We start from the raw sequence: 15,146 nt of genomic DNA on the forward strand, positions 1-15,146 counted from the left end.
TTGTTTGCTTGGAAAGATGACCAAGTCACCTTTCACTGGTACTTATGAAAGAGGTGAGGGTTTGTAGGATATCATACACACCGATGTGTGTGGACCCTCAGATCCGCCACAAGGGATGCTAACCGCTTTTACGTGACCTTTACCGGCGATTATAGCATATATGGATATGTCTACTTAATCAAGCACAAGTCGGAAACCTTTGAAAAGTTCAAAGAGTTTAAGCAAGAAGTGGAGAATCAATTGGGCATGAAGATAAAGATGCTCTGATCCGATCGAGGTGATGAGTATCTTAGTATTGAGTTCCACGACTATCTTAAGAAATGTGGAATTATTTCACAATTGACGTCACCTAGGACACCACAACTTAATGGTGTGGCTGAGAGGCATAATCGAACCTTTTTGGACATGGTTCGTTCCATGATGAGTCGATCTTCGTTACCTATCTCATTCTAGGGGTATGCCTTAGAGACTGCTTCCTATATCCTTAATCTAGTACCAACTAAGAAGGTTGCCAAAACACCTCACGGAATGTGGACATGGAAGGTTCACTCGTTAGCACATATCAAGGTTTGGGGTTGCGAGGCTTTTATAAGACGAGAGACTCACGACAAGCTCGAACCTCGTAGTGAGCGTTGTATTTTCATCAGCTACCCGCAAAAGTCCTTTGGATATCTCTTCTATAGACCGAGTGACAATGTTGTCTTCATTGCGAGGAGATGAGTCTTTCACGAGAGAGAGCTCATATTCTAAGAGTACAGTGGGAGGCAAATTGACCTTGAAGAGCTTCAAGAGTTAAGCGATGAAGGAACCTCTAATACTAGCGCTCAACCCGAGCAGGAAACTCCTGTTGAACCAATTGACGAGTCATTACCTCTTCGACGTTCCTCTCGAGTAAGGATGGCACTGGAGTTTTATGGTTTTTATATTACTACGGAAGGTGATACGTTTATCAGTGATAGTACGCTGGTAAATTAGGATGAGCCATATAACTTCATGGAAGCCATGGCGAGCCCTGAGTTTGCTAAATGGAAAGAGGCAATGGACAGCAAGATTCATTCCATGTATGACAATCAAGTTTGTAACTTGGTTGAAAATGTACCAGGTCGTAAGACGGTCAGGTGCAAGTGGATCTTCAAGAAGAAGACCGAGATGGATGAGAAAGTACACACATATAAAGAGCGATTGGTTGTGGAGGGCTTTACTCAAACTCATTAAGTTAACTATGACAAGACCTTCTCACCAGTAGCAAAAATTAAGTCTATAAGGATTATGCTAGCCATATCTGCGTTTTATGATTATGAAATATGGCCGATGGATGTCAAAACTGCTTTCCTTAATGGGAAGTTGGCTGAAGATGTTTACATGATTCAGCCAGATGGTTTTGTAGATGAGAAGTACCCTAATAGAGTGTGTAAGCTTGATAAATCCATTTATGGATTAAAGCAAGCATCTCGCAGACAGAATCTTTGTTTCGATGAGAAAGTCAATGAGTTTGATTTTTTGAGAAGCAAGGATGAGTCCTGTGTATATGTCAAGGCTAGTGGGAGTATAGTTAGCTTTCTGGTGTTTTATGTGGATGGCATACTTCTCATAGGAAATGATGTTCCAACCTTGCAGGAGGTTAAGTCCTGGCTTGGGAAGTTTTTCGCCATGAAGGACCTCGGGGAAGCTAATTACATTCTATGGATAAGGATATTGAGAAATAGGAGTAAAAGACTAATAGGACTTAGTCAAAGTACCTACTTAGACAATGTGTTGAAACGTTTCGACATGGAGAATTCCCAGAAAGGAGAGTTGACTGTCACACCCCAAAACCAAGAACAGCGGAAACGTTCTGGGGCGGAGGACATCATGTTTAATATCAACAACAATGTAAAGTAGTAAACAAGCAACAACATCATCCATTGCATTAATAAAATAATTATCATACAATTGTATTCTGTCAAATTTTGATAAACACTAAAGCATAAATCAAAATGAAAGATAAGTCTTGAATAAGCTTCATCTTCCTTTCTCCTTGCATTGGTACCTGTCTATGATGACCTGAGGATACAAGTAATTTTGAAAGCGAGTATCAGCTATAAAGCTGGTGAGATCATAAGTATTAATGTGTCTTAATTTGTGAAAACTTATAATTTCTAAGACTTGACATTGCTTTGAAAGAAGGCTAGTTTAAGTATGAAAATGTTTGTAACTCAACTGAAAATGTTTGAAAATCCCTAGAAATCCCTATGATTCCTATTAGTAACAAAAAGGAGTCTTCTACCAAGACTTAACTGTTCTGTGTGTAGTCTTCTACCAAGACCTAACTGTTCTGAATGTAGTCTTCTACCAAGACCTAACTGTTCTGAATGTAGTCTTCTACCAAGACCTAACTGTTATGAATGTAGTCTTCTACCAAGACCTAACTGTTCTGAATGTAGTCTTCTACCAAGACCTGACTGTTCTGAATGTAGTCTTCTACCAAGACCTGACTGAATATTACCCTTTTGTACTAGGGTAACTATCATTGTTAACTTTAAGCCATCCGTAGATGTACTCTTACCTCTGTTGCTAACAGCTGGGTATAGGAATAGTCAATCCCTTAATTACGTACCTGTAATGGTACCAACCGTTTGACATCCGTGGATGTACTTTTACCTCTGTAGCTAACAGAGATTCTAGGAATGGTCAATCCCTCAATACATATCCTTGGGTACTAGGATAATAATCCATTCTATCTCGTCGATTATGTGATTTTATCACAAGGTAAAGATAAGAACACGGATTTGATAACAGAGTCGATACATATAAAATGTAATAGGACTCCTACTGATATATCTATGCACAAGTACTCCTATAAGTATAATAATTTAAATATTATAGTAAAGTACGGTAAGGTTCTACGTGTGCTAGCTAGAATGTGTGTTCTCCCTATCTAGCAAGTATAGTAATGTAAACGTTCTAGTATGGATGTATATGTTCTCGTCCTAGTATAATTGTACATGTAATGTATAGCAATGTTCTAGAAAGTATTGACTCATTAATGAACTGACTCATTGTATGATATCGCGTTCTAGTAATGGTTCTAGTATCTTCCTGAACTACCCCTATGGTAGCTTTCTAGTAATCTAAGTGGTACGTATGGATGTGGGTGTATACCCTTGCTACTAAAGGGCATAGGATAAACTGGAAAGACCTTTTATGACTATATATGTACACATGATATATAACAAATCTTTAAACGACCCTCGGACGAATACCCAATGTCCCACCAGACCACATCTCAAGGCGCGAAAAGGAAATAGGGTGGATAGTCTTCCTAAGTCTTTTAAACATTTCTTATATAACTATACATATAGAGGCATGCAATTTATAATAAGATAAAAGCATAAGTAAGTTTTGTAAAACATTTGAAACAGAAATATTATTTTAAGAGAAGATCGACTTGATGTCAATCTATAAAACAATTTGAAGGCATAAGTATAATAAAACAGTTTTGAGTATAAAGAAACCTTTGTTTGATAAAACAGTATAAGTACAAAGAACACTTGTTTGAAAACACAGTTGTAAATGAGTTTGAAATATGATGACAGAGTAAGAAGTACAGTGTAATAAGTAGTTTAAAGCATATAAAATGTTTATAAAAATCATTTGAAGGAAACTATTTGGTAAAACGGCTAATGAGTAGCCAAATCTTCTGAATGCTGTATATTAATCACATGTGATTGATGTAATAAGTAATATAATCCAACTTACTAATCACATGTGATTGACATAATAAGTAGCATGATTCTACTTGTATCCCCCCCCCCCATAAAACATTTGAAATAGTTTAAAACATTAGTTAAGGGGTATGAACTCACCTGCAGTATGTGACTGGAATTGAACGGCTGTTATCGTATGGAAGGATCGGACAAGTGCTTGGTGTCAAGTGATGACTTAGACACACACAATGATCCTAATTACATATGAAGACATATGTATATAAATAATTAGTGATTATAACACTAATTATACAAGTAACAACATTTACGCGCGAGGTCAACACTTTTGGTCAAGTGCTAGGAGGCAAATGGGTTGCAATAAAGGAGTGCAATGCCCCTAATGAGAGTTTAAGGTCAAAAGACCATAATCATTAGAGTTTACGGCCCAGGGGAGTAGGCTCCTGGCCGTAAACTCTCAAACAAGCCATGAAATGGAGTTTAGAAGTACTACAACTTTAGAGGGGAATTGTTTCAAGGCTAGGTAAGAGTTTAAGGCACCATATTGACTCCTAAGGGGAGTTTACGGCCGTAAACTCCCTTGGGAGGGTTCTTATTGTCCTTTCAAGTGTCTAACAATTCTAGGAACAAGTCTAGGCTTCAATACTTGGATTAAGGGAGGTTTAAGGCACTAAATGGGACCATTTGATGGAGTTTACGGCCATAGAACTCTTTGGGCCGTAAACTCCCTCACACATGAGGTCCTAAGAATTTTAACTAGTCCATATCTCCTCTAAGTACTTGCCCTAAAAGTTTCTTGGCCTATGGAAGTGTTTAGGGTGTCCTTTGACCCCATTTAAGGAGTTTACGGCCCAAGAAATACTCTTGGCCGTAAACTCTCAAACACTTATGCTTTTTATGTGTTTTCTAGGTCCTAAACACATTAAGGTACATGCCAAAAATGAATACTAAGCCTTAGGAAGTGTTTAAAGGCATTTTGGAACCTAAAACTTGGAGTTTACGGCCCAAGGAGTTTCTTGGCCGTAAACTCCCTTATAGAAATGATTTCTAAGGGTTTTGATGGCATAAATCATGAGTGTAAAGCTTCTAGGTTCTTGTTCTAAGGCTAGGGATCACAAGGCACTCATTTGTGCCCTTTACTTGGAGTTTACGGCCCAAGAGGTGGTTCCTTGGCCGTAAACTCCTCTAACCAAGTGATTTTGCTTTGCTTCTAGCCTCTAATGATCATTCATAAAGTCCCTAGTTAGATGCCTAACACGGAAATGGGACTATGTGGCCTTTAGGCTTGATTTTGGAGTTTACTCCCCAAGAACGTTCTTGGGCGGTAAACTCCCGGATCTTGTGTTTTGGACATGTAATCAATGTTATAAAGCATATAACAAGCATTAAAACACATTTAGGGAAGTAGACTCACAATCTGGGATGAAAACCCGAAGATCCGTGAGAGAGTATTTGGCTTTTCTCTAATTGGAAATCAAATAATGAACCAATTTGGTTCAGAATTCTATTTATAGTCCAGAGATTTTTGGCAGAAAATATTTCTATTCTCAGAATGGATTCTAATGACTTAGAGTAATGGATTTACAGTGTTGCACAAAATCCTAGTGCAACCACTCTCCTAATAACTCCTTAGGGGTAAAACCCTAAAACTGCCAAACTTATTCCAAAAGTTTGAATTCTCACTGAAACTGCTCTACTTCTATTGGATTGATGTGGTTTGATTTGAATGGAAAATTTCGGGTTGTCACATCGACTATCCAGAGCAATACCAAACTGAGTAAGACTCAGAGTCCAAGTACCGATGCCGAGATGGCAGAGATGAGTCGAGTACCATATGCTTTTGCCATTGGCTCGATCATGTATGCTATGACATGTACTCATCCTGATGTGGTTTTTCCTTTGAGCTTAGTTAGTCAATATCAAGGGAATCCTGGTAGAGCACACTGGATTGCAGTAAACAACATTCTTAAGTACCTATGGAGGACTAAGGACTGGGTTCTTACCCTCGGTGGGATTGATGACTTTAGGGTGACATGGTATAGTGACGCCAACTTTTAGACTGACAGAGATAATTTACGTTCTCAGTCAGGCTGGGTATTTACCCTAAATGGAGCAGTAACATGGAAAAATTCCAAACATGAGACTTTAGCTGATTCAACGTGCGAATCAGAGTACATAGCAGCAAGCGAAGAATCGAAGGAGGAAATATGGCTAGAGAACTTCATCGGAGACCTTGGAGTTGTACCATCCGTAAAGGAGCCTATGGAGATTTTCTGTGACAACGAGGGTGCAGTCGCCTTAACCAAGGAACCAAGGGATCATGGTAGATCCAGACACATCGACAAATAATATCACTTCATAATACATCAAGTGGAAGAGGCACTTCTCATAGTGAAGAGGTTATTATCAGAGGATAACCGAGCAGATCTCCTTACGAAGGGACTAAGTAGGGTTAAGCATTTGCAGCATGCTAAGAGCATTGGCCTAAGAGACGATATTAGTTTTAGTGATTAGATAGGTAGTTAAAAACTTGTAATAGTTTAAATGTAATTAACATTTGATGATTGAATAAAGGAGTTTTATTTATGAATAAATTTACTATCTCGTGTCAATTGTTTACTATTGTTTCATTTTGCATGTTTTGACTTCCAGAATAATATCATTATTCAAATTATCCACGGTCGATCATACTATGGAAGTAGGTTATGAAGCTAGATTGTCATGAATTGGATTGTAGATTGTGTAAGGTGTTTAGACATAGTAAAGGTTTGCTACAACGTTCATGATTGCTCCTGAAATAAGATTTCAGTATTGGATTAAACCCACACTCACATGAATCACTTCATGGAATTTATCACGAGTGATTGTGGGATGATAATATCATATGCTCTTTAAACCAAGATATATGAGTTGTTGAATAGTTATTAGACTTATCCAAGTGGGAGACTGTTGGATTAGGTGTCTAATCCCATAACTATAATTGGTATGTACTTGACCCGATAGTAACATGGTCATTTTGTGTTGCCTTCACTGGAGCAATTTGATAGGATAGATATTTGAGAAAGAGGTTATTTGTGATTTATTAATATATTATAAGAATAATATATTAATTAAGAAATTATATTATTTAATTAGTATTGATCAAGAATTAATTTGGAATTAATTTAGTGATCAAAGAGAGTGATTAAATTTATAGGGACTGATTAGGTAAATCAATAATATTTATAGCTTGGGCTAATGATCAATGTTGATTAGGGATGGGCTAAATCTATGAGATAGTCCATGAAGAAGTTAGTCCAAAGGGCGTATCATATGGATCATTGGAATACCAAAGGTTTTAGGGTTTTATGTATGAAACCCTAATGATTCCACACTATAAATTGAGCCCCTAGCTCCCTAAAATCGGCCACTCTATTCCATAGTGAAACCCTAGTTGATTTTGGTGCTTCCTAACATCTCTCTCATAAGTCTCCTCTTGCTTTTGTGTTTTTAACACATCAGAGGTATCATACTTGAGGTACTAAGCTCTTGAAAGGCCAATGATTACAAGCTACAACTAAAATGTATTCATCTAACTAGTTTTTATGTTGTATATCTCCAATTGCATGCTAGCTAGGGTATATGCTTTGGATAAAATGAAATTTCATGTATAACTTAAGAAAACTTAGATCCAAAGCATTAGGGTTGTATGTCCACCATAGGGATGTTATAGTGCTCAAAACCCATCAATATTGACAGACGCCGATCAGATCTAGAGTTCTAGGTGGGGATATGGTTCTTCTGAAGGTGTCACCTTGGAAAGGTATCATCCAATTCAGAAAGAGGAGCAAGCTGGGCCCTTCGATATATCATTCCTTTCAGGGTTTTGGCCCGGGTAGCATACCGCTTAGATCTTTTAGATGAGCTCATCCATATTAATAGCACGTTCCAGGTCTCTCAGTTGCGGAAGTGCTTAGTTGATGATTAAGCAGTGATACCATTGGATAATATTCAGGTGGATGAACCCCTGAATTATAATGAGAGACCGGTGGGGATTCTTGATCGGAAGACGAAAGCCTTATGGAACAAGGTTGTTGGGTTGGTAAAGGTGTAATGGCAGCATCCAAAGGGTTCATAATGGACATGGGAGTCGAAAGATGAGATGAGGGACGAAGTCTGATTCAAGCGGGGAGAATTGTAACATTCATTTTCGGGTATGTCTCTTCTAAACCCTAAGTGAAAATTCCTTTCTTTTTGGCCTTCAAGCTAGTACGCGGGGCGTACACTTAGCGTACTATCTCGAGGATGATCACGCCTTTGGACCACATACGTTGGGCGTACATTATGTACGCATGGCGTACATGTGGTTAATGAAACCCTAATTTTTAGGGTGTTGCACCCAATTTAAGCCTTGTCATAGCCTCATTTGGTCATGTTCTGACAAACTCCATCCCCTCTTGTCTAGAAATCAAAACCCTAGTGAGTTCTTGAGAGTTTTGAGCCATAAAGTGTGTTTGTTGGTGCTTGGTGAAGGAGAATAAGAAGTGAACCATTTGGAGTTGTGCTTGGAGTTTGGAGATATGGGATTAGTTCATCCTTTGTTATTCTTGTGAGGTAAAAAGCTCCCATCTTCTTAATCTATGATGTTAGATCTAGTTTTGGTGTCATTTTGTTCTTTTTGAGTCCATGGAATGATTGTTGAGCCTCTTGATTCACTCCAGAAGTGACTGATGGTAAATCTAGGGTTCTTTTGGTCCCTTTGTCCATAAAAATGCAAGCTTCGAGGTGTTTATGGACTCTTACATGAGTTAAGACTCTTTATTAAGTTCTTTTGAGCTATAGATCCCCATTACGCCATGCATGTACGTAAAGTTGCCAATTTTGACGTGAAAAACCACCTTAAGGAAGTCAATCTGGGTGTTGGGTTGAAGTCTTAATCAAATAAGAGCTTAATGTTGGAAATTAGCCAAACTAGGGGTACGTTGGGCGTACAAGATGGTACGCTGCACATACAAGCCCTAGAGCGAGTACACTAAGCGTACGAGCTGAGTACGCCCTACGTACTCAACGGTGAGCTTTGGAATTTTGGGTTTTTTAGTATTGGGCCCATGTTGGACCTTAGTATTCTTGGGCCTTGTTGTGCCATCAAAATTCTACTTTTGGGCTTATTCTTTTTTATTGGACTCTTTTGATTGAAGGCCCATCAAGGGATTTGGGCCCAATTTGTAAAATTGGGCCATATGTGGGCCTTGGGTGATGATTTTGGAATTTAGGCCTTTTGGGCAGTTGGTTTGAGCCTTGGCCTTGGGCCAAGTTAGGGAAAGGGTAAAAGGTCTTTTACCCTAGTTTGGACTCTTGGTGTGAGTCGGGATCCAATTATTAATTAGATGTTATTTTGTGATTATAGCGGGCCAACAGTTAGAGATTTGTCTGTGAGATTCAGTAGTCTGAGGTGATTTTCCTCACTGGGTTTAGTAGGTCGAAGGAAACCAATGTTGGCCCATGATTATTATGTTAGGATGCTAGAAGTATGTGTGACTTTTGCACGTGTTATGTGTTGGTATGTATACTGAGTGGGGCTCAATGCTTGGCGAGGCACGAAAACTGTGTTGTATGCTATTGCTTTGTTATTATCTTATGTGTTAGCATGATTATATGTTCATATGTTTATATGTGTGTCGGGCGGGGCCTGATGTCAGGCGATGCCTAATTAATGACAAATTTGTAATCCGAGCGGGGCTCGATGTTAGGCGGGGCCCGACGCCGAGTGGGACTCGATGTCGGGAGAGGCCCAATATGGGGCGGGGGCCCAGTATGTTCTTATTTATGTATAGTATGTGGTATTTCAGGGAACTCACTAAGCTTTGGACTAGCGGTTTTTAGTTTATGTTTCAGGTACTTCAGGATCAAATGGGAAGAACCCAGGATGATTACATAAGCACACCACCTTTTTTTCACATTTTGAGATTTACTCTGAGATGATATGTTGTGACATAATTTGGTCTATTTGGGTTGTATGACAATGTTTTGAAATGATGTTTTATTTAAATTAAAAATGAAAATTTTGGGTCTTATTTTTGGGACGTTACTAACCATGTTATGGCGATCTTAACGAGAGACATTAGCGTTCTCTCCAGACGTGAAAAAGAAATGACGATAAAAGAAAAAGAAGTGGTCGGAAAAAATACAACATTTAGGTTTCATTATTTTAGGGTTGTGGTTTCATTATTTAAATTTCTATGCTTCGTAATTTGAATTTTTTTTGTTGTAATTTAATTTTCTAGTTTAATGAAATTTTTTAATTTAAATAGTATGTTTGAAATGTTTATTTTTTTTTAATTGATTAATTTTAAAAAAAAATAGCAAGATAAATATAACAACCTATGTCATGTAAATGGAAAAAATTTAAATGAGATCGGCAAATTCTAAATGATGCCTCTATGGACCGAGACAAACTTGGCACCACTCCCTCCAGTCACCCTATTGTTTTGCCAAATACATAAATTCATCTTGAACGATTATATGACATATATTGATTGGTATTTTTTAAAAATTAAGTTTGATCTTTGCTATTAAAGTTAATACTATAGTTATCATAAAAAGAAATTGAGTAAACTAATCATTATAAACGAGGTTTTCATAGAAAATCATTATATTTTTTCAGTTTTTCAAAAATAACCACTTGTTCGGAATGTTTAACTTTGGAGTACTATTCATTTTTTTGTTTTTTTTTTTTGAATTTTTTTTCAAATATTTTTTTTTTCTGGATTTCCGATGCTACATTTCGTAATGTTTAATGTCTTTGTTTTTCAAAAAGTGTCTAATTTTATGCACTCATATTGTATATAGTTCATATTATTATGTTTATCTAATTTTTTGTTAAATTAAGAAAAAAAAATGAATTTTTATCTTGAAACTCCGGAGTTTTTTTTTCCTAAATCCAAAATTTTAGTATGAAATATGAACAATAATCTGCAATTAGGCATTTCAGAGTACTGTTCATATTCCGGAGTTTTAATCCGGAATACAAAACGTTATTCCGTAGTTAGTCAAAAAATATTTTTTATTGATCCGAAATGTCTCGTTTTGAACAAAGTGGCTATTTTTGAAAAAAAAAATGGTTATTTTTTGAAATTCACATTAAAAAATAGTTAAATTACTTAATTTCCCTTTCGTAAATTATATTATTGATAACCTAATCCAATAAACAAACTAATAATAGTCAAACTAGCTATTAGATTAACAATTAATATCAATAACCGAAATAATATAGATCACATGGAATAAGTCACGGTTGCAATAATCAAATCATATGCAATTAGTCACGGGAGAAAAGATAAATATACATTTTGACAAATAGCAGATTTATTTAATTTTTCAGTAAAACAAAATTTCGAATATAATTTAAAGAAATTAGTATTAGATTGATATTCAAGCACACGACGACCCCAAACTATGACTTGAGCCAAACTCGATGCATGAGGCTATCTTAAATAATTCGAACGACGCAACACAAAGTCAAACGCAGTTGTTAGTCTATATGTCTTCACGTTTACAAGGCTATATTAATTTTTTATCATTTATAATCACACAATTGTTTACCAGTAGTGACAGATCCAAAGTGGGTTTGAGAGATGGATTCCTCCATTTTTATCTTTTAGGATTTTTCAGGGTTGTAAATCGGAATTAACGGCAAATTAATTGCTTAACGACCTTGAACCGATTACGATTATGATGTTCGCTGGAAATTTGTCAGAATCTATCAAACTAGGACTTGGTGGTCTTTGAAGGTCCTCAACAATCATAATCGGAAAATATTTAAAAAATTCAAAATTTTTAATTTTCAAATATTACATCAAAATTTTAAATTTTGAACTTTTTAAGTTTTAAACTTTTAAAATATTATACCAAGATTTTTAAATTTTGAAATTTTAAAAATTTTAAATTTTTAAATACTTAATTTCTTATAAAATATTAAAATTTAAATTAATTTATTAATAATTTAGGGACAAGAATAATTCTCACTTAACCCGATTAATCGCTTAACTCAATATCGAAGCATTTTTACAACCTAAATATTTTTTATATATATTTTAGAAGCATCGTGAATTGGCAAATAATTCCTTTCATTTTTATTTATCTTACACGCTTGCGAACATTACTTTTCCCGTATAAAGCACTTTTTCGAGTAAAATATTTCCATAAAAACACCACCACTCATTATTAATGTTACAAACACAATAATAGAAGCCAGCCAAGATTTATCACTTATAAATTAAGTTTGGTGGCTCTAACCATGTGAAAACCCAATTATATATATATATATATATATATATATATATATATATATATATATATATATATATATATATATATATATATATATATATATATATATATATATATATATATATATATATATATATAGTTAGGTTCAAATGTTTTCACTATCTATTGTGTGCCCGTATGATTGATTCTGGACCAATCATTTTAGTTATTTTAAAAAAGTAATTAATGCATATTAAATACTGAAGATGTAATTAATACCTATTATATCTTCAACACGTAATATGCATTAATTACTTTCTTAAAATAACTAAAATGATTGCTCCAGAATCAATCATACGGACACACAATAGATAGTGCAAACAAAATAACCTAACCCTATATATATATATATATATATATATATATATATATATATATATATATATATATATATATATATATATATATATATATATATATATATATATATATATATATATATATATATATATATATATATATATATAGGGGCAGAACATGATCAATAGAAGTGAGGGGGCCAAAACCATATTCAAAATTTTTAATAATATCAATAAAAGTCATTCAAGGTTTTTATAGTCTTTTATACCGAACAATTAAGAGGTCTAATTGATCTTATTTTTTTGGTTCACTACAAATTCATAATAGATTTATTAGTATGTTAAGTTGGATGTTTCAATATATTTTTAAACTAGTTTTATACAGACTACATATAAAAAAAACAAAGAATTTTTTTTTTCCTTTATGAACAAGCCTTTACAAAAAAATATACCTTATAAAAAAAATTCATCGAAGAAAACAAATGTTTTTATTCATTTCTCATAATGAGTATCAAATACATTAGATTTATACTAAAAATATATTATATGAACATCCCTATTTTAAGAAAAAAGTTTTTACCTCCAATTTTGTTAAAACATCATATATATGAGACTAGTGCACCATAAAAAGATTTTTTTTTTTTTAAATTTGATCCCACTTCGTCGTGATCTAAATTATAGAAGGGATTACAAAGTATATTTAAATGAAAAATTAGAATTGTATCTCATCCTTGATTTGGAAGCTCAAGACACTATTACATAATATTTATAATACTACTATTTAGTCAAAGCATATAAAAATTAAATTGTAATTTTTAGTGGAGCAAAAAGCTGGGGGCCATGGCCTCCCCAGCACCTATAGGCATTCGCCAATATATATATATATATATATATATATATATATATATATATATATATAGCCTTAGGTTATTCTATTAAAACTAATTATTGTATTATTGTATGCATAAATGTGGGTCAATCATTTTATTTATTTTAAGAAAGTGATTAATATATATTATTAAATTAAAAATAATTGAAAAATACCATCCAATTTAAGTAGAAGGGTATTTTAGTCAATTAATACATATTTAATAAAGGAAATTTGCATATTTTAAGGGATCATAGATTCTATTAATTTTAAAAATCTGATTTTTACTAATTATAAGGTTTTTAATTCGGACATTCTGACAGAATATGTTTGAGTATGTTCAAAAATCATAATATTCTAGAATAACAAATTTTCTTGATCATGACTTTAAATTTTTTTTATAGAATAACAACTTCTCTAACCAGCAATTGAAGAATTAAAACAAAAATTACATTATTTCTTATAGAATACATGTAACAATTGTTAAGAATTACATTTATTGTTAAAGAATAAAACTAAAAAAACGTTCAAATCAGGAAAAGAACATCAAAATCTAACAAATACACTAATTCTTTCTAAAAGAATAATGTTGCTAAGAAGCACTTTTAATTTTGCTGACCGTTCTTCAAGCATCAACTTCTGTGAAAACAAATACAATTGTAGTTTAGAATCCAATAACGCATTAGCAAATGATAAATAAAAAACTATATTCCTTTAGAAAAATAAGCGGACTTGTTAACTGCACCAAAACCAATAATCAAAAATTATAGAGCATGTATAATCAATGAGAAAAAATCCATATTCCATTCCAACAGAATTTGAATTTGTGTTTCCATTCCGATAGAATTTGAATTCGTGATTCTACTCCGATAGAATTGGAATGGTATAAAATACACAAACCAATTTAATGCTTCTAGACACATCAGAAGGGAATCTAGAAATGAATAAAATATATTGATAACTTTTCCTTTAATTTGACAGATTTTACCTTTTCTGAATAAAATATATTGATCTAGAACTTCTATTACTTCTATTAGATAACTTTTAACCACTTGGACAAACTCGATTGGGTGATTCAAAATTTTAAATAAAATACTCAAAGTAGATATAACCTGATCGCAAACAAAAAAGATCCAAGCTTTGTTCATCAAGTTCTTGACCCCATGAAGAAATAACAGCAACCACAGCATACCCAACAGAAATTGCACTAATGCTGACCAAGAATCTGTCAAAAAAACACAAAATCTCATAAAATAAACAAAATATTTCAAGAAATCTTGATGGGTGTAATTTGAAACATATGAAAGAGATGGATAATTACTTGAGACCCTTGATATTACCGAACTCTATTTTGCCATACATTTCGTTATTCTGATGATTGGTCAAAGTCAACCACATAGAACCAAGACTTGGAGGAACCACAAACAACCTTAACGAGGAATCTATAACTTTAAGGGTATTCACATGTTCACCAAGAATCATCATTTTGAATCCAAGAAAAACCAACTTCCAATTTGCAGCAATAAACAGAAGTTAAACGGGTACAAAAAAAAAACTTTCTTTTGGGATGAAACTGTCTGCAAGATCAAATTGCGAATGAATAAAAAAAAACTGGGAAATTTAGGGTTTTCTTTGGACTAAAGAATCATGACTTGAGGTTGGTTAACAGTGCAGAAAAATGATCAAGCTTTGGTTTTTTTACTTGTTGTTGATCGGGACTGCCAAAACAAGGGGGAAACATTGGGATTGTCGAGCAAACACTACCGAGACCCCCATTTGATTCCTTGTTCTAACCGAGAACTTTTCTGACTTATTCTCCCACCCTCCCTGCTTCGCACTTCAAAGTCATAGAGGACGAAAGCAGCCCCGCTACTTCGCCCCACGTCCTTCTTCGATCTAGACGACCATCGGAGCACGTCATTAGTATTTTTCAATTATATTCGTCCTCTAGCTTTGTGACATCCCCAA

The 15,146-nt window shown here is 34.3% G+C and overlaps 1 pseudogene; it reads right to left on the reverse strand.

Annotated features, from left to right (window-relative positions):
- Positions 1–13,882: 13,882 nt before the first annotated feature.
- On the reverse strand, positions 13,883–14,663 carry LOC111885276 (CASP-like protein 2D1; annotated as a pseudogene).
- Positions 14,664–15,146: the final 483 nt, after the last annotated feature.

The sequence above is a fragment of the Lactuca sativa genome, chromosome 4 (assembly GCF_002870075.4).
Source record: "Lactuca sativa cultivar Salinas chromosome 4, Lsat_Salinas_v11, whole genome shotgun sequence".
NCBI lineage: Eukaryota > Viridiplantae > Streptophyta > Magnoliopsida > Asterales > Asteraceae > Lactuca > Lactuca sativa.